Below are 22,150 nucleotides of genomic sequence, written 5' to 3'. Positions count from 1 at the left end.
AGATTCAGTTATCTATCAAGATTGGTACTCAAATATTCATCAATTTTTGTGAGATTATTATGAATTCTTTTGTATTAATGATTTTGATTGTTTCTTTCATGAATATGTCTAGCTAAACCCTTTAATGTTTATTTAGTTGTGAAACTTATGATTGTTGGATTGTTCTACTTTATAGATTAATTTTTTGAGTGATTAATTTGTTATTAAGTTTGATCAAAAGTTCCATTGTTATGAAAAATTGTTACTTTAATTCGATTATACATGTTATTAACTAGTTATTGTGAGATAAATAGTAAGACAATGTGTACGTTAACACTTTAATTGATCTAGAAGTGTAGGTATTTGATTTCAAGTGACTGAGTTGAATGTTTATGCAGTAATTGAATGGTATTTTGGTGTCATAATCGTGTAATTACATTGAGTGATCTTTGTAGTTAAGATTTTAAGTTATTTTAATTCGAATCAAGTTTAATAATTTAATGTTATCAATTATTGTGTTTAATCAAAAGATCCATTATTGTGTTAATCGGATAATTGACTTTAATTACATAACTTGTTGACTAGTTTACGTGAGTTCATTAGTGATAAACAGGTTATGCTTCAACTCTTTGGAGATCTAGACATTTACATGTGAGTGTGAATGGTAATTAATTGGTATCTAGAAGACATGGTAGTGTAGTTATTTCGAGTGATCGATGCAATTAAGATTTTACGTGAGTTTAATCTAGATTGAATCTCAATAGTTTAATTGTATCAGATGTAATCGATTTTAATTGGAAGAACAATCCTCATCATTAGTGAATTATCTGAGTGAACTGAAAAGACCCGTCCTAATCCATCCGGACGAAGTCTATATCGATTATAAATGATTCACAACAGTTGATTACATCGCGAGGTACTTGACCTCTATATGATACATTTTATAAACATTGCATTCGTTTTTGAAAAGACAATCTTTCATTACATCGAAAGTTGACGGCATGCATACCATTTCATACTATATCCAATCTATAAATGACTTAATAATAATCTTGATGAACTCAACGACTCGAATGCAACATCTTTTGAAATATGTCATGATTGACTCCAAGTAATATCTCTAATATGAGCAAATGCACGACGGAAGATTTCTTTCAAACCTGAGAATAAACATGCTTTCAAGTGTCAACCAAAAGGTTGGTGAGTTCATTAGTTTATCATAAATAATCATTTCAGATAGTATAATAGACCACAAGATTTCATTTTCATAAACATCATTCTCGTATCAGGCATTTCGCAAACTGCATAGAGATAAAAATCATTCATATGGATTGAACACCTGGTAACCGACGTTAACTTAATGCATAGAATATCCCCAAAACAGAACCTCTCGTCTGTATAATAACCTCGAAGTACTAAAGCATTCGTACCCCGAATGGACCTTGTCAAGGTCCATAGATCTATCTTTAGGATTCGCGTCAATCAGGGGCTATTTCCCTAAATTCTTAGGTTACCAGACTTGAAGGGCGATATTCGGTTTAATAATCCAACCATATAATGTCGTTTTTGATCACTTGTGTCTATTTCGTAAAACATTTATAAAAGTAGCGCATGTATTCTCAGTCCCAAAAATATATATAAAAAGGGAGTAATGAAACTCACCATACTGTATTTTGTAGTAAAAATACATATGACGTCATTTATCAAGTGTAGAGATGGCCTCGGATTCACGAACCTATATCATTTGTATATTTATTAATGCATTTAATGGAATCACATAATTTCCTTTATTAGTATGTATTATTCATATATATTTTTAGTTATATAGAATTTATACTAAATTCCATTAAGAACAAATACTCATATTATATCTTAAATTATATTTATACATAGTTAGTTTGTGTATATATTCAAAATATTTATGATTGTACTACTAAAGATTATAACATTAATTATGATGATAATGATAATAATAATATTAACCATAATTTTCAATACTTGATAATAATAATAATACTAATAACAATAATAATAGTAGTCCTTAATAATAACATTAATAATAATAACAAATAATAATATTAATATTAATGATTACTAATACTAACAATAATAATAATAATAAATTTGGTAATAAATTATACCTTCTAAGGCTTTTTAAAAAAAAAATTGTCCAGCACCGGGCTCGAACCCGTGACCTCTACCTTAACCCGTAACATACAGTTCCACTCCACCACTCTTGCTTTTCTGATTTATAACCTAGAACAGATTTATTTAAACGAATTTCTGTGTGCCTATAACCTCTTCTTCTTCTCAGACAACGACCCAGGCTCAAATTAACATCAAAAACGTTATATGTTGGATTTAAGACTTTCATACAATTTGTAATCAATCTATATGGGTCTTTAATTACTTGAAAACACCAAAAAACAAAAAACAAAACAAAAAAAAGAAAAAAGAAACTGCCATAGCAGGCCGTCGGTGTTCTTAAAAAAAAAAAATTTCACTTTTTGATTTTTGGAGCGTTTTAGTAAATGTTATCTACATGATAAAGTTTCTAAATCATGTTTATAAACTTTCTCAATCATTATTTTAACTGAAAATATCAAACCGAGTTCGAATTTTGCCAAGAAAGATTTGTTGACTTTTTGATTCAATAACTTTGACTCCAAAATTTAATCTTGATATAACGAATTGAAATCTAAAATTTTGCAAAAGGATCAAGTAAAAGGATCCTAACAAAACTACATTTAAGGAATTTTGAAATTAATTACGAATTTGAGATTTTGATTTAAAGAAACAAGAACAGGGGCGTACAGTGTAAATGGTAAAAAATTTAATAAAATAAATTGGTTTAACAATATTTGGTTATGGTAATTGATACTGATAATGATGATAAATCTGAATGCCAGCCATACTTCACTAATTGATTTATTTATAACCCAATTGAAATCGAAAATTACTCACGAGCAGAAAGAAGAACAAAACAAAAAAATTAAATAAGAAAAATAAAGTGGAAAAGGACTCTAAACAAAATTTGGTTGCATATGGTAATTAGATTCGATTTTTAGAGATAGGAAACAAATTAATTTACAGAATGATGGGTACTTCACTTGAAACAGATTCAGCTTCCTATTTGCGTGATTTTATATAATAATATTAATTAATAATTATAATTAATAATAATCAAGGTTTTATAATAATAATAATATGGGTTTATATGATGTGGCTGTAAGTATATGTATATATCTCAGTATATGTGTACATATATATATTTTTTGCATATATTTATCTGTATTCTTTTATATTGAATATGTATATATATTAGTATATGAATTATATAAAGAAACATAATAATAATAATTACATATATATTTAATATTAATTTTATTAATAATAATAATAATAATAATAATAATAATAATAATAATATAATTAATATTAATAAATCTCAATAATATTAATAATAATTCTTGCACACCTCAAGTTTTTATATATTTTAATAATAATACAAATATTATATATCTTATGACAACATTTACTAGATATTGAATATTACAATATACTACAATTATTAATAGGAATCATATATATATATATATATATATATATATATATATATATATATATATATATATATATATATATATATATATATATATATATATATTCTTTTTGGTTGTACTTAATTATTCTGTTTATTAACTTTACATTTTTAATTTCAAATTGATTAAAGGTATTTTACTAATTCAAAATATTATGTATATATACTTATTTTTATATTTATATATACATATATATATTTACATATTTATTATACACAATTGTTCGTGAATCGTCGAGAAATAGTCAAAGGTCAAATGAATGTTTGAAACAGTTCAAAAATTTTTGAGATTCAAGATAACAGACTTTGCTTATCAGGTCGAATCGAATAAATATTCAAGTTTAAATTTGGTCGGAATTTCCCGGGTCATCACAGTACTTACCCGTTAAAGAAATTTCGTCCCGAAATTTGAGTGAGGTGGTCATGGCTAACAATAAAAATTGTTTTCATGACGAATTTGAGCTAATAAATAGAGTTTTATTGCTGTTGAGTAATACAGAATAGATAATTCGATTATTCGAAGAGTACGAGTGAAGTTTTCTCAAAAAGATTAGAATGAAAAATAGAGTTTCATCTTAACTTTCGACGTGGTATTGGTTGAATTTCGGAATTCAAGGGATTTAAAGAAAATCTTTGAAATCTAAAAGATTTGATTCTTCGGCGAATCGGGAAATTAGGATTCTCTAATTAAATTCGGAGATCTGCATTGATTTCACTATCAAATATTTCTCTATAAATTAACTTCTTCCGTTTCGTATCTTTTACCATTCCTATACTTAATTTCCAAATTCAAAGGATTATGAAAATGCTTAATCCAGTTCTAACCCTTATCCTTATCCTTACTATCGCAACAATCATTCTCCTTTTCCAACTTCCACCAAAGGAATCTGCTTATTTCTACTTTGCCCTTGGGGTTATAGTACTTATAATTCTCCCGTGTCTTTATGTTACGATAAACATTGATATACACGGTTTGTAATTTATGGGTTATTATCGGGCTTATATCCCCCTTATATTTCAATGTCTCTATTTCTGTTTCCTATAATCATTGTCATCCACAGTTAATACTCCCTCCTATTTGTTGCGATTTATACTCTAATTTCTACTTCGGAGCTTTGTCCCTCCGTTTCTTCTTCTTTCGATTAGGCATCTCTCGTAATGGTTCAGAATTCGCAGATATAAGTTTCAGAATGAACATTGCTAATGTTCTAAGAAGGGAATGGTAATGGCACGATTTTGATTTGTTAAATTACCAGAATACAAGGAAAGATAGGACTATCAAGAAAAATATTTTCTTGATATGTTTATAGATTAGACAGAATGTAAGAGTCGTGTAACATGGCACATGATGACGTTATGATCTGTGAATCATCACGTTCCATTTAGAAACTCAGCATCACTTAATGTAATATAATCACGTTGATCAAGTGTCATTATATTATACTAACTCATGCATCAATTTCCAACACTACTCCAGAAATCATTCATAATTTAAACTCGAATTTTTTAAAGAAATTTAGAAACTAAAATGGTTTCCTTTATGATGTAATACGGATAGCACGAAGAGATAACTAATTTTAGACAAGAAGAGTTATGAAAATATCCTCGGAAATATCGAAGATATTTATGATGATATTTTGGGATTTCTAAGTTCGATGATTGATGAAGAAAGATTTTTCGCAAGATTTTAACATAAGTACGGAGCAAGATATTCGTTGAAGATTTCATCGGATCCAGAATTACCTAGATTCTTTGAATATATGGTATAGTTCTGGTATTTGGCATTGGTCTCCTTCATGGTTTGCGCACTCTGTTTTTCAGTACCAAATTTTCTATCGAGCGTTCCCAACACTCTCTTCTTTATCATCAAACTTTTGACCATTTAGACCATCTATAATTTTTCTTTTTCCTCCGCATTTAATGCTACGATATCTGAGTCATCGATTATCATTCCGAAGTGGTTTCAAGAGAATTGTGTTTTTAGATGATTAAACGCTGATGGTAACATGGTGGAATATGAAAGGTTCCCCGATAACAATAAAAGAGCACGCATATATATCAAAATTATAATAAGATTGTTTTGAACGAAAAGTCGAAGTTGTCTTGTTGGAGCTGTGACAAAATTTGCTACTTTGAAAGGAATTATCAAGTTATTTTGGGTAATAATAACATTGAGGAATTAGCACAACTACGTGTTAAACGTTTGCTCAGTTTCCGCGAGTTTTTCAGATGTACAACTATATGCATAAATATTTCCTTCCTTAGATGAAGTGCGGTTGGTTCATCTTCTCGATTGAGGTGTTTTCAAGAATCATGAAAGGTTTGAACGCAGATTGTAATCGTCAAGATACAAATGAGGTTTAAGATGAAATCAAGTGGCAAACTTGAAGAAATGTTTAGTTTCATATGTTATAATCAATATTTTAATTCATTTTTAATTGTCCAATCTTGATAATCCACAGTCGATAGTCCATAGTTAACAGTCCAATAATTCATATATAGTTTAATATATAATATTCGAATTAATTAATACGTATCGTGACCCGTGTACATGTCTCAGACTCGATCACAACTCAAACTATATATATTATTGTAAAATCAACCTCAACCCTGTATAGCTAACTTCAGCATTACTGCATATAGAGTGTCTATGGTTATTCCAAATAATATATATAGATGCGTCGATATGATATGTCAAAACCTTGTATACGTGTCCCGATATTTAAAGTGCGTAAAATAAATAACAGAAATTAAATGACGATAAATAAAATTGCGAGAATTAAAATTGCGATAAATAAAATGCGATAATTAAATTACGATAAATAAAAGGTAATACGGAATTAACAGTTAGCTAGGAACAGTTAGCGTGGATTCTTAACAAAATTTCTCATAGTTAATTTGTCTGTTTCTAACAAATTTTATTTCGTCATATGTTTTTCTTCATTATGCCACTTGTTGGATTCTGATAGGTCAAAATCCAAATATGAAATTGAATGAAAATGGTTATTCTACGGTGAACGGATACGTATATCGGTGGTTGTAAATAGGATAGTAAATGATCGTTGAATCAAATTCGAAGAATGTACAGTGTAACTTATTAATGTGAAATCTAAATATTCCTCGGGTATTACCTACCCGTTAAAATATTTTCACCATTAACAGTTTGTACAAAAGAATTTTTAATTACAATCTTTATGAAAACATATATACATATATATTTTCTTCAAATGTAATTATGAATTTAATGAGTTAATATAACATTAAACTCATTTACTTTTCGGTTAGAATTAGAGTACATAATCTCTAAAACATTATAGATTACATAATCATCATGTCAAACGAAGATAAATAAAGTAGAATGATTCGTAGAACGATGGTTATGCTCGAGGTACAGAATGAGATATTGGGGCATGTGATGTTGAAACTTGTGTTGTTGGTGGTACTGTTGATGCCGATGATGTTGCTGAAGCTGGTACATTTTGCACCATATTCTCCAAATTGATTACTCGAGCGCGAAGTTCGTTGACTTCTTGTATTACTCCGGAATGATTATCGGTCGGAACGAGCAGATGAATAAGGTTTCAAATTTTGAGATAGTATATAATCATGGTGAGATATTCGGGAAGTGATGGTGAAAATGGTGTTTCGGACTGGTTCGCCGGTAAGTGCTTCAGGTTCTTCGCCAATAGGTGAATTCGGTTGGTGAAAGGGATCGCCTTCTTCGCATTTCCATTAATTAAGTCGACTACGAATCCATCAGATGAATTGGGGATAGCTGATTGGTTGATTCATTCTGGTGACACTGCTTCCGGAACTTAGGTGAAACTCCATATCGAAATAGCTGTCGGAATCCGAGAAATTTGAACTGGTTAATGGATTCATCTCGTACGATCAGATGAAGGATTTTCGATAAGAAATAGATTATAGGATGTAGATTAGTACCCTGCAATACATAATTTACATATGCATATATAATACTATAATCCCATAAGTTACGGAGGAATCTACGGAAGCTGTCAGGCAAAGGTACCAATAACAGATACGCTAAGATATGAATTTATCTATACACTGTCTATGCAATAGAGGCAGTAAGACATATCTAGACTAAGAATGATAAGCAGGTAATTTTCTAAGGATGATAAGCAGATGATTTCCGACTAGAAATGATAAGCAAAACTTTTGACATGCAAACACGGTCGAAGTCCAGACTCACTAATGCATCTAAGCAACTATCAGTTAGACATATTAATGCAAGAACTTGTTCGCTAAGACCACTGCTCTGATACCAACTGAAAAGTCCTAATCCATCTGGACGAAGTCTATATCGATTATAAACGATTCACAACAGTTGATTGCATCGCGAGGTACTTGACCTCTATATGATACATTTTACAAACATTGCATTCGTTTTTGAAAAGATAATCTTTCATTACATCGAAAGTTGACGGCATGCATACCATTTCATAATATATCCAATCTATAAATGACTTAATAATAATCTTGATGAACTCAACAACTCGAATGCAACGTCTTTTGAAATATGTCATGATTGACTCCAAGTAATATCTCTAATATGAGCAAATACACAGCGGAAGATTTCTTTCAAACCTGAGAATAAACATGCTTTCAAGTGTCAACCAAAAGGTTGGTGAGTTCATTAGTTTATCATAAATAATCATTTCAGATAGTATAATAGACCACAAGATTTCATTTTCATAAACATCATTCTCGTATCAGGCATTTCGCAAACTGCATAGAGATAAAAATCATTCATATGGATTGGACACCTGGTAACCGACGTTAACTTAATGCATAGAATATCCCCAAAAAAGAACCTCTCGTCTGTATAATAATCTCGAAGTACTAAAGCATTCGTACCCCGAATGGGACTTGTCAAGGTCCATAGATCTATCTTTAGGATTCGCGTCAATCAGGGGTCATTTCCCTAAATTCTTAGGTTACCAGACTTGAAGGGCGATATTCAATTTAATAATCCAACCATATAATGTACTTTTTGATCACTTGTGTCTATTTCGTAAAACATTTATAAAAGTATCGCATGTATTCTCAGTCCCAAAAATATATATAAAAAGGGAGTAATGAAACTCACCATACTGTATTTTGTAGTAAAAATACATATGACGTCATTTATCAAGTGTAGGGATGGCCTCGGATTCACGAACCTATATCATTTGTATATTTATTAATGCATTTATTGGAATCGCATAATTTCCTTTATTAGTATGTATTATTTATATATATTTTTAGTTATATGGAATTTATACTAAATTCCATTAAGAACAAATACTCATATTATATCTTAAATTATATTTATACATAGTTAGTTTGTGTATATATTCAAAATATTTAATATCTATATATTTAGTTATATTAATATATCTATACTTGTTTAAGGTTATATTTAATAATCGATCGTTTGTTATTTGTAAGTATTTATATAAATAATATTAGTAAGTTTGATATATATAGTTATGTGAAATTATAATATAATTATAGTATACGTAATAAGTAGATTTTATATACAAAATATTATTAATAACAATAATAAATAGTATTCATTATACTTATTAATAATAATAATATGAATAACAATTTTATTACTTAATAATAATCTTTATGATTGTACTACTAAAGATTATAACAATAATTATGATGATAATGATAATAATAATATTAACTATAATTTTCAATGCTTGATAATAATAATACTAATAACAATAATAATAGTAGTCCTTAATAATAATATTAATAATAATAACAACTAATAATAATAATATTAATGATTACTAATACTAACAATAATAATAATAACAAATTTGGTAATAAATTATACCTTCTAAGGCTTTTTAAAAAAAAATTTATCCAGCACCGGGCTCGAACCCGTGACCTCTAGCTTAACTCGTAACATACAGTTCCACTCCACTACTCTTGCTTTTCTGATTTATAACCTAGAACAGATTTATTTAAACGAATTTCTGTGTGCATATAACCTCTTCTTCTTCTCAGACAACGACCCAGGCTCAAATTAACATCAAAAACGTTATATGTTGGATTTAAGACTTTCATACAATTTGTAATCAATCTATATGGGTCTTTAATTACTTGAAAACACCAAAAAAAATTAAAAAAAACTGCCATAGCAAGCCGTCGGTGTTCTTAAAAAAAAAAATTCACTTTTTGATTTTTGGAGCGTTTTGGTAAATGTTATCTACATGATAAAGTTTCTAAATCATGTTTATAAACTTTCTCAATCATTATTTTAACTGAAAATATCAAACCGAGTTCGAATTTTGCCAAGAAAGATTTGTTGACTTTTTGATTCAATAACTTTGACTCCAAAATTTAATCTTGATATAACGAATTGAAATCTAAAATTTTGCAGAAGGATCAAGTAAAAGGATCCTAACAAAACTACGTTTAAGGAATTTTGAAATTAATTACGAATTTGAGATTTTGATTTAAAGAAACAAGAACAGGGGCGTACGGTGTAAATGGTAAAAAATTTAATAAAATAAATTGGTTTAACAATATTTGGTTGTGGTAATTGATACTGATAATGATGATAAATCTGAATGCCAGCCATACTTCACTAATTGATTTATTTATAACCCAATTGAAATCGAAAATTACTCACGAGCAGAAAGAAGAACAAAACAAAAAAATTAAATAAGAAAAATAAAGTGGAAAAGGACTCTAAACAGAATTTGGTTGCATATGGTAATTAGATTCGATTTTTAGAGACAGGAAACAAATTAGTTTACAGTATGATGGATACTTTACTTGAAACGGATTCAGCTTCCTATTCGCGTGATTTTATATAATAATATTAATTAATAATTATAATTAATAATAATCAAGGTTTTATAATAATAATAATAATAATAATAATAATAATAATAATAATAATATGGGTTTATATGATGTGGCTGTAAGTATATGTATATATCTCAGTATATGTGTACATATATATATTTTGCATATATTTATCTGTATTATTTTATATTGAATATGTATATATATTAGTATATGAATTATATAAAGAAACATAATAATAATAATTACATATATATTTAATATTAATTTTAATAATAATAATAATAATAATAATAATAATAATAATAATAATAATAATAATATAATTAATAATAATAAATCTCAATAATATTAATAATAATACTTGCACACCTCAAGTTTTTATATATTTTAATAATAATACAAATATTATATATCTTATGACAACATTTACTAGATATTGAATATTACAATATACTACAATTATTAATAGGAATCATATATATATATATATATATATATATATATATATATATATATATATATATATATATATATATATATATATATATATATATATATATATATATATATATTCTTTTTAGTTGTACTTAATTATTCTGTTTATTAACTTTACATTTTTAATTTCAAATTGATTAAAGGTATTTTACTAATTCAAAATATTATGTATATATACTTATTTTTATATTTATATATATATATATTTACATATTTATTATACACAATTGTTCGTGAATCGTCGGGAAATAGTCAAAGGTCAAATGAATGTTTGAAACAGTTCAACAATTTTTGAGATTCATGATAACAGACTTTGCTTATCAGGTCGAATCGAATAAAGATTCAAGTTTAAATTTGGTCGGAATTTCCCGGGTCATCACATGAACATTGCTTTCTCCATCTGAATTTCGTTTATTTCTTATTTTCTCAATTAGTTTTAATCTAAACCAAATCAATTCCAATTTTTTTGGAATAATTATTAGTAATTAAATCTTGAACAAAACTGCTCTCTGTGGACAAATCTGAACTTTTATTACAAAAAATTTAGGTGTGGTTTTACCATATCAGTCGTCAGATAGTTCTGGCCGTTTTTTGGGTAGGTTCGGTCCTAAGTGGGTTGGTTCGGCTCTGTTTTACTCCACTGTTCATGTCGGCGTTTCCGGTACGAGATGTTTCGATGTTGTTGCTGTCATTGTCGATTTCGAAAAATGAGGTTTACACGTGTGGTCTCTCGAGGTCTTTTCTGCCGCCCGAACGGTGGGTTTGTCCGTTAATTGAGAGACTTCGTCGGTTTTATAGTGTCGGGGTTGGTGTTATTGGGTTTCCCGGTGGACGGAGCTCTATGGTTTGCTTTTGGACGGGCGTTGCTCTTTTTGGGGGTTTGGTGATGTAGCGGATCCGGAGGTCTCTTCCGAGCTCGGTCGGACTTGGATTGTATGTTGATAGGTCTAGATTTTGGCAGGTTTGTTACTAGATTAGTTGTTTCATGTTTATCAGTGCATATTGGTTATGTTAGATTTTCAATTTGGGACTTCATAATTCTTAACAATGTTTGTTGGTCTTGGTCGGTTGTAAGGTCACAAATTACAGATCATGAGATCTGTTCAATTTGTATTCTGCCTGATCTTTATGATCAAATATTTCAAAAAAAAAAATAAAAAAAAAAAAAAAAAAAAAAACAAACAAACAAAGTTTTGAGTAAGATTTATATATTCCTTGATCATATTATAGTACTTTCTGTATGTTAAGTTACAGTATTGGCTCTTTGTAATCTAATTGAAAATGGGCCTTGAAATCCAAGCATCCTCCCTTGAATTGGGCCTTTCGTGATCCAAATCATTGAGCATATTTAGGCTCCCTGAAAACTTGGATCTTGATCAGATGTTGAGGTTGTTCCTCCTCTAAGACAGGCCTGATCTGCAGCAACATAGACCCCTCACCTAGTTATTATCAACAAGGTTGCAAAAATCGGAAAAATCGGCCGAGTTCTCTTCGAGAAATCGTTTTGAAGTTGCTACCGAGTTCTCGTTTTGGAATCGGCCAAAAAATCGGTCAACGACCGGTTTAATCGGTCAACGACCGATAAATTGAGTTTCTCGGCCAAAAATCGGACAAACATCGGTCAAACATCGGTCAAATCTCGGTTAAATCGTTCAAATCTCGGTCAAATCTCGGGTATCATAAAAATTATCCCAAAAGTCAACGAAAGTCAACTACCGAGAACTCCCCGAGTTCTCCCCTAGTTCTTCAAGAACTCGAAAAAATGGTCCCGCCGAGAACTCCCCGAATTCCTATTTCTTCAACCTTGATTGTCAATGGCCGCACATATATTGTAGACGTATTTGGCTACTTCAAACACGTACCACATCATCAATATTCACACCTATGTATCCTATTTTTCGTGATTTAACACGTACACATGTACGAAATAACTTTGCAACTTATATATGTGGGCCTGTTAGTCGTAGTATATCAATGTATTTATGTATTATGAATAAAAAGAGGTGAATTGCGAAATTGGGACTCGGTATTTACAGTAAACTATACGGAGTATATTTTACATATTATATAATTAGTACATTATGTAATACAAAATTAACAATTTACTCTTGCGTTTTTCACAGCTTTATATATGTATTAATTTAAAAAAAAAATGTTGTAGATTAGTATAAACTAGATTATAAACGGTGGGCGCGTTTTGGTTCGCCTTTCAAGTAATTGATTCGTGATACAGTTAGTGTTTTTGTTGGCCGTTTACATTTAAACTTAGGAGTGACTAAAGTGAGCCAATAGTGTTTACATTAACAAAATGAAAGTGGCTACAGTGAGCCAAAAGTTCCCAATTACATAGTTTTGACTATATAGATTGACAAAATATGTAGGGGTGGTTAATGATATTTGTTCCCGGCTTCACTCCTTTTTTTTCTTGGGTTGGTTGGTGTCGCTTACTGGGGTTACATTCTCATAGCTGGATTCTTTTCGGATTCTTGATTTAAGATTGGGGGTGAGCCTCTACATACAGGATGTCTCTATCGCTCAAATACTTACAATAATCAATAGAAGAAGCAATTAGTAAATCTAATGTTTAATAAAAGGGAGGTGATCCTCACACACCACTTTTTGATCCATGTACACCTAATTACCTATTTTACCCTTAATTACATATATAATAATAATATAAGTTCAACTACTTAGGGGCATAACTGGAAATTTATGAGACAAAAGTATACAAGGATCAAAAAGTGATGTGTGAGAATCACCTCTTTTAATAAAACTACTATCAAAAGTAAGACAAAAAGATTATAAGTCTAGCCCATATATGCATATACAAAAGGATTTTAAAATTTAACCATCCTCTCAGTCTCCGGTTGCACATTGGGCAGGCGTAGTAGAAGCATTCTTTGGTTGTGAGAATTTGTCTGGCTGTTCTTTCGCTTGCGAATAGACGACCCTGCATTCATGAAAATTTGTATGGTTTAGTATGGCTGTTTTATTTGATCTATTTGTTTAGGTTTTACCTTATATGCGGTTGAGTTCCACTGCTTGAGGTCTGTCAGAGAGTAACGGTTTTTGACTTTTTCCTTGTCAGGGTCGCTGTAGCGTTTTCATTCTAGTTGTAGAAGGGGTCTTTCATCGAACTTTGCTTTGTACTGTAGATTTATGTATCAACAATACTGTCATGCACATAAACTGAATGAACTTAGCTTTAAAAAGTAAATGGTCTAAAGTCGGTTAACTCAACTTTTGGCTATGATAAATGACTGAAGCATAGGTGGATTCATATATCGATGATAATCGACAAACTGTCAAATTCAACATTATATATTATCCTTCAAATATCATAACTGTAAGTATACACAAATTATTTCTTCATGACAATACTAAATCCAATTTAATCAAGGATTTCTGGCACTTCTAACGTAGCTACTTATGTTACTGTAATTTGTAGTTCTATTCAGTAGTTTATAATTAATATAATTGCTCCAGTCGAGACTAACATGCCAACAAAAGACCATGAGATTAGAAAACCTATTAATTTTCTAACACTTCATCAAATAACCATAAGCCATATTCTTGTCCACACAGATTAGTATAAGCCAATATTAAGTAAAGTCAATAATAAGCATTTGGTTGTGGAGTTACCTGTAACGGTGTAGGGTTGAAGCTTATTGTGAAATCTAAATTCGAAGAAGTGTTTGGATAGCCAATTGCGGGTATGCTTTCGAATGACGTCTCGTAGATCAAATAAGAGGGATGATAGGTTCGAGATTGTTTGGTCCCATTTTTTGGTCGGTTCGCATATGAATTTGGGTATTCCGTATGCTGAGTGTTGCTGCATTATGTTGGTGAAGTGTGTTTTGTCTTTGTAGTTCATTGTGGCTTAGATAGCATTTTCCTGCGGGTTATTTGGTCAGAATAAGTAGTATACAAATTTGCGTGTATGTAGTAGATTAGTCGTGTTAGTTTTAATACCAAACAACAGCCCTACAAAAACGGCAAGCACACTCACAATCACCTACATCGTCTTCAACATTTGTTACCCCTACAACAAAAAAGGAATACAACAACAAATAATATATAAGAACAATTGTGAAACGTAATGCAAATCATATCGAAAGCACAACAACAAAAAATCCTTACATACCAATAGAGTTAGAGGTCCCACGAAGGCAGAACAACTATCATCATCTCTATTGCCATGACCGACAAAGGTAGTGACACAACTTATTGACATATTTATTCTTTATACTGCCACTTACACCATCATTTTAACCAAGATAAAACAGCTCCAAACAGAGATGTTCAACCTTTTCTTAGGTGTCATTAATCCCCTTTAAGCGAATATAGACAATAAAAGACAACTCCATAGGAACGGAGAACAACACGTAAACATAATCAGACACTAAACGATACCCTCTAAAGTAATCGGAAATGCTAAAGCAGAACATGAAATTAACACTAAACAACAGACCCTGATTAAAAACAAAAAGAAAGCTAAAAAGATATACCTGATGGTGAAAGCGGATAAACGAAATCGGAGACTACAAATCAAGAATCAAACTAACAACGCTGCAATCCGAACAAAAACGACATCAGAAGAAGATAGCATTTTCAGTAATTCTGTACATTTTTTTTTTATTTTTTTTATTTTTTTTCTTTTTTCTGTACATGCAAGCCACCATAGAAGAGATGATTATGTGGTTATTTCATAAAATAAAAACAAAATATAATTCAGGAAATAAAATCAAAAGTGAAAAAGGGAAAACCCGTATATCCTCAAATGACCTACAAAGGTCAGCTTACATTATATCCTCTTAATGGTAATGTATATATTTCCATCTCCATTTTTGAAGGGCCTTTTGGTTTTTGAACGTTCTACACCCATGCTGGTTTCGCACAAAATTAAATTTTTTACGCAATCATAAATTGAAGGGTAGTTTGAGGTTTAAAATAGGTTAGCGATAGAAATCACATTAGAGGCAGAAAGTCAGTTATCTCATACTAATGCAATCTAAAATCATAAAAATATTCCTATTTATATAAAATCATACAACCAAACATAAAATCTAGTAATATTATCGATTATACACCTGCAAGATTTCATTCTTACAAACCTTATATGAAAACAAAGAAACATAAATTTTTATATATATTGTTATACCTCAGTTAGTAGTGGACTTCAGGAGAGGATTCGCAGTGGAAGAACAACATGCCAATAAATCACAATTTCAAAGCAAATTATTAATAATCGAATAAGACAACATTTTAAGTGAATTGATAGCAAATATTTTACCTGTATTCAAGTGAATTGATGAAAGGCGTTGATAGCAATTACATCGGCGATGACAACGGCGATGCAAACGGCAGCGGTGACGAAGTGGATTGGAGATGAAGTAGTCTGGGATTCATAATTTAAGATAGGAAGTTGGTGTAAATATTGGGTGGAGAGTTAAATAAGAGAAGAGTAGGTGAAGATTTGGTGTTGAGTAGGAGAGATGACGATGTAATTTTTTTTGGGAGAAAAATGGAAGAAGAAGAAGGTCGTAAGGGTTTTAAGGGAGCATTGAAATGTCGTTTTAAGGGTTTTAGTAAAGAAAACGGCAGTTTTTTGGGGATGTTTGGTATGTATGTGAAACAAAGCCGAGTAGCGTGATTGATGAAAGGCGTTGATAGCAATTACATCGGTGACGACAACGGCGATGCAAAAGGTGGCGGTAACGAAGTGGATTGGAGATGAACTAGTCTGGGATTCATAATTTAAGATATGAAGTTGGTGTAAATATTGGGTGGAGAGTTAAATAAGAGAATAGTAGGTGAAGATTTGGTGTTGAGCAGGAGAGATGACGATGTAATTTTTTGGGAGAAGAATGGAAGAAGAAGGAGGTCATAAGGGTTTTAAGGGAGCATTGAAATGTCGTTTTAACTTTTAAGGGTTTTAGTAAAGAAAACGGCAGTTTTTTGGGGCTGTTTGGTATGTATGTGAAACAGAGCCGAGTAGCGTGATTGATGAAAGGCGTTGATAGCAATTACATCGGCCACGTCAACGGCGATGCAAACGGCAGCGTTGACGAAGTGGATTGGAGATGAAGTAGTCTGGGATTCATAATTTAAGATAGGAAGTTGGTGTAAATATTGGGTGGAGAGTTAAATAAGAGAAGAGTAGGTGAAGATTTGGTGTTGAGCAGGAGAGATGACGATGTAATTTTTTGGGAGAAGAATGGAAGAAGAAGAAGAAGAAGAAGAAGGTCGTAAGGGTTTTAAGGGAGCATTGAAATGTCGTTTTAAGGGTTTTAGTAAAGAAAACGGCAGTTTTTTGGGGCTATTTGGTATGTATGTGAAACAGAGCCGAGTAGCGTGATTGATGAAAGGCATTGATAGCAATTACATCGGCGACGACAACTGCGATGCAAACGGTGTGACGATCCGGAAATTTCCGACCATATTTAAACTTAATCTTTATATGATTTCGACACGATAAGAAAGGTCTGTAATGTTAAGTCTCAAAAACTTTTGAACTGTGTTCATGTATTCATTTACCCTGTGACTATTCCCGACGATTCACGAACAAGTGTGTGAGTATATATATATATATATATATATATATATATATATATATATATATATATATATATATATATATATATTAAGTTGAATTAATATAATACCATTTAATCATCTCAATTAAGTATGTAGAGAAATATACAAAATAATTAAGATATTATTAAAATAAATATATAAATATATAAATATATATAAATATATATATATATATATATATATATATATATATATGAATTTTATACACAATTAATAAAATATGTATGTTGTAATATATACATAAAATATATAAAAATATTCAAATATTCAAATATGTTATTTTATAGAATGAATATTACATAAGTAATGAAATGTAAAGTTAATATATTATTTGAAATTACAAGTTAGAATATAAATGATATATCAATATTATTATTATTACTTTCATTACTAATGCTAGTATTGATATTAATATTTGTATTATTAATATTATTAATTTTGATATGAAATATATAAAATTTGATATGTACAAGATGTTATATTATTATTATTATTATTATTATTATTATTATTATTATTATTATTATTATTATTATTATTATTATTATTATTATTATTAATATTAATATTATTATATCTAATTTTATTGGTATCATTAATAATAGTATCATTATCATTACTGAAATATATAATACTCATTATTATATAATATGTTATATAGTTATAGTACGTAATCTATAAATTGTAATACTAATATATTAATTATAATTGTTATAACAATATTGTTATTACTTTTAATAATAATATCGATACTAGTGTTATTAATATGATTATTTTTAAAAATATAATATATAGATATGAAATTTGATATAAATAATTATTATTACTAATAATATTATTAAAATAAATATAATTAGTATTATTATTATTATAGTTATCATTAGTAATATTATTATAAATCCCACAAAAATTATTATTATTGAGACTTATATTTATTATAATTTATTATTAATATTATTATTATTAATATTATTAATGTATTTATTATTAATTAGTATTATTATTATCAATTATTAATACTATTTAACTTCAAAACCAATGACAGAAAATAGAAAATCATTTCTATCCCTATCTACTTTATCTCTTCTACTGCTGCAAATTGATTCCTGTATCTGATTTTGTTATGTATCGAAAACAACTGATCAAATTGTGACAAATTCTGTTAAGCATCAGTTTCACCTTTTATTTTTTTTGTATTATTATTTATTGTCTGTTCTTAAGTTCCTGAGTTATGTAGGTCGACCATTTTTTTTATAAGACAACAAGTAATCCTTATTAACTACCTTAATCACAAGAATACTCTCATCATCATCAATTGCTCGATTAACAATTCCTGCTGTTGTTTTAAAAAAAATCAAATAATTAATATTGAAACAGGTCTGGTACTCTGTACGCATTTTTTTTTAGCCAAAGATCGAATTCGAATCAATTTACAAAATCTAAAAATGTAGTCTTGTTAGGAATATTTTACTCAAACTATCTGCACAATCTCAAATTCCAATTCTTATTATCGAGTGTTAATTTTGGAGTCAAACTTTTATTTTCAAAAGTCAACCCATATGTTCTTCGTTAAAATTCGAAATCGTTTTCATGTTTTAAGTACAATTAAGTATACAGAAAGTTTTTATATACAATTTAGAATCTTTTTCATGTTATATGTATAATCTAAAACGTCCTCAATCTTGAAATCAATATTTTTTTTAAAACAAAGTCGCGACAGCAGCTATGATTGTTTATATATATATATATATATATATATATATATATATATATATATATATATATATATATATATATATATATATATATATATATATATATATATATATATATATTATTTTTACTTCTATTCATTCTATCTTTGATTGATTTCAAGTACCAGTACGTTCGTTTCTGTTTCTGTTTTCCAAACTTTAAAAACCGTTGAATTTTTTTTTTTGGTTTGATCGTGGTTGATTTAATTGAGAAGAAGGAATATGAACAAATAAGATTACGGGATATATGGAAATAGGTTCTGTATTAATTCAAAAATTGGGCAACAGCCCAACTAGTTTCATGTAATGACGGGTATACGGGAGGTCGCGGGTTCGAGTCCGGTTCGTAACAATATTTTTGTTAAAAGCTTCTTTGGAGGTAGTCATTTAATTTCCTTATTATTTTTATTATTATTATCATTATCACTATTATATATTATTATTATTATTATTATTATTATTATTATTATTATTATTATTATTATTATTATTGTTATTATCTTTATTATTGTTATTACTAATGTTGTTATTAGTATTATTATTATTAAAAGTATTACTAGTATTATTAGGGATTATCATCATTTTTACTATCATCATTGATATTATTAACATTACTAATATTATCATTATTATTAAAATTTCATTTTTAGAAGTATTGTTATCATTAATCAAACTAAGAGTGTTATCATTTTCATAAATATTAGTATTAATATCATTCTAAATTTATTAGTATTATCATTATGTATTATTATTGTCAATATCATTATGATCAATATAATTAGATAATTATATGTAGTAATATTAATAATATGAGTATCATTATTATTATATTATTAAAAATTATTATCCTAACTATTTTTAGTAATAAAATTTGCTATACATATTATTATTATTAGTTTTGTTATTATTAATATTATCATTATAATCAGATACAATTTTTATTACTATTATTAATATTATTTTATCAAATAAATATTATGTATATAAAAACATTTATAAGTAACAATACATATAAGTATGTACTAATGATATTAATGACTTTTACATAAATATACATATATAACAAATTAATATTTATTTTATATATAATACTAATCAGATATATATATATATATATATATATATATATATATATATATATATATATATATATATATATATATATATATATATATATATATATATATATATATTAATGTAACTATATAGATAATAATAATTTGAATATATACACAAATTGAATATATATATATATATATATATATATACAAAAGATAAATAAGATATAAATATGAAATTGTTCAATTACAAATATATGTTTTAATATATATATATATATATATATATATATATATATATATATATATATATATATATATACACAAATGATATAGGTTCGTGAATCCGAGGCCAACCCTGCATTGTTTAATGTCGTCATATGTATTTTTACTACAAAATACAGTATTGTGAGTTTCATTTGCTCCCTTTTTAAATGCTTTTGCAATATATATTTTTAGAACTGAGAATACATGCGCTATTTTTATAACTGTTTTATGAAATAGACACAAGTAATTGAAACTACATTATATGATTGAATGGATCGAAGCCGAATATGCCCCTTTTAGCTTGGTAGCCTAAGAAATAGGGAACAAACCCCCTAATTGACGCGAATCCTAAAGGTAGATCTACGGGAACTAACAACCCCCATTCTGGAATTTGGAATGCTTTAGTACTTCGATTTTATCATGTCCGATGGGTGTCCCGGAATGATGGGGATATTCTATATGCATTATGTTAATGTCGGTTACCAGGTGTTCAATCCGTATGAATGATTTTTTAAACACTTGCGAGTGTATGATTATTGGATAAAGGAAATCTTGTGGTCTATTAAAATTATGGAAATGATTGATTATGATAAACTAATGAACTCACCAACCTTTTGGTTGACACTTGAAAGCATGTTTATTCTCAGGTACGAAAGAAATCTTCCGCTGTGCATTTGCTCATTTTAGAGATACTACTTGGAGTCATTCATGACATATTTCAAAAGACGTTGCATTCGAGTCGTTGAGTTCATCAAGATTATTATTAAGTCAATTATAATTGGAAATATTTTGAAATGGTATGCATGCTGGCAACTTTCGATGAAATGAAAGATTGTCTTTCAAAAACGAATGCAATGTTTGTAAAATGTATCATATAGAGGTCAAGTACCTCGCGATGTAACCAAATGTAATGTATTCGTCTAGATGGATTAGGACGGGTCATTAGAGTTGGTATTAGAGCGGTGGTCTTAGCGAACCAGGTCTTGCATTAGTGTGTCTAACTGATAGTTGTTTAGATGCATTAGTGAGTCTGGACTTCGACCGTGTCTGCATGTCAAAAGTTTTGCTTATCATTTAGTGTCGAAAATTATTTGCTTATCATCCTTAAAGTCTAGACACGTCTTACTGCATCTATTGCATAGACAGTGTATAGATAAATTGCTATCTTAGCGTATATGTTATTGTTACCTTTCCTGACAGCTTCCGTAGATTCCTCCGTAACTTATGAGATTTTAGTATTATATATGCATATGTAAAATATGTATTGCAGGGTACTAATCTACATCCTATAATCTATTTCTTATCGAAAATCAATTCCCTGATCGTACGAGATGGAAATCAGAAACCAGTTCAAGTTCCTCGGATTCCAACAACTATTCCGACATAGATGATCACCTAAGCTCCGAAAGTAGCGTTACCAGAATGAATGAATCAACCAATCATCCATCCCCAATTCATCTGATGGGTTCGTAGTCTACTCAGTCATTGAAGACAAGAAGAAGGTGATCCCTTCCATCCATCACATTGTGTGATGACCCGGAAATTTCTGACCAAATTTAAAC

At 28.9% G+C, this 22,150-nt stretch overlaps 1 long non-coding RNA gene across 3 annotated transcripts; it reads right to left on the bottom strand.

Annotated features, from left to right (window-relative positions):
* Positions 1–13,683: 13,683 nt before the first annotated feature.
* LOC139845144 (uncharacterized) lies at positions 13,684–16,409 on the bottom strand. Of its 3 annotated transcripts, XR_011758221.1 has the most exons (8): positions 16,206–16,409; positions 16,074–16,089; positions 15,421–15,481; positions 15,057–15,243; positions 14,885–14,954; positions 14,555–14,807; positions 13,930–14,085; positions 13,684–13,862 (listed from the first exon to the last, which is right to left on the bottom strand). It is a non-coding gene; the product is annotated as an uncharacterized lncRNA (long non-coding RNA). The 3 variants fall into 3 exon arrangements; XR_011758219.1 differs by having other exon boundaries at positions 15,057–15,481; XR_011758220.1 differs by having other exon boundaries at positions 13,930–14,061; positions 15,057–15,481.
* Positions 16,410–22,150: the final 5,741 nt, after the last annotated feature.

This window comes from Rutidosis leptorrhynchoides, chromosome 4 (assembly GCF_046630445.1).
Source record: "Rutidosis leptorrhynchoides isolate AG116_Rl617_1_P2 chromosome 4, CSIRO_AGI_Rlap_v1, whole genome shotgun sequence".
Taxonomy (NCBI): domain Eukaryota; kingdom Viridiplantae; phylum Streptophyta; class Magnoliopsida; order Asterales; family Asteraceae; genus Rutidosis; species Rutidosis leptorrhynchoides.
Note: the sequence above shows the minus strand (reverse complement) of the source record. Positions and strands in the feature narration are given on the sequence as shown.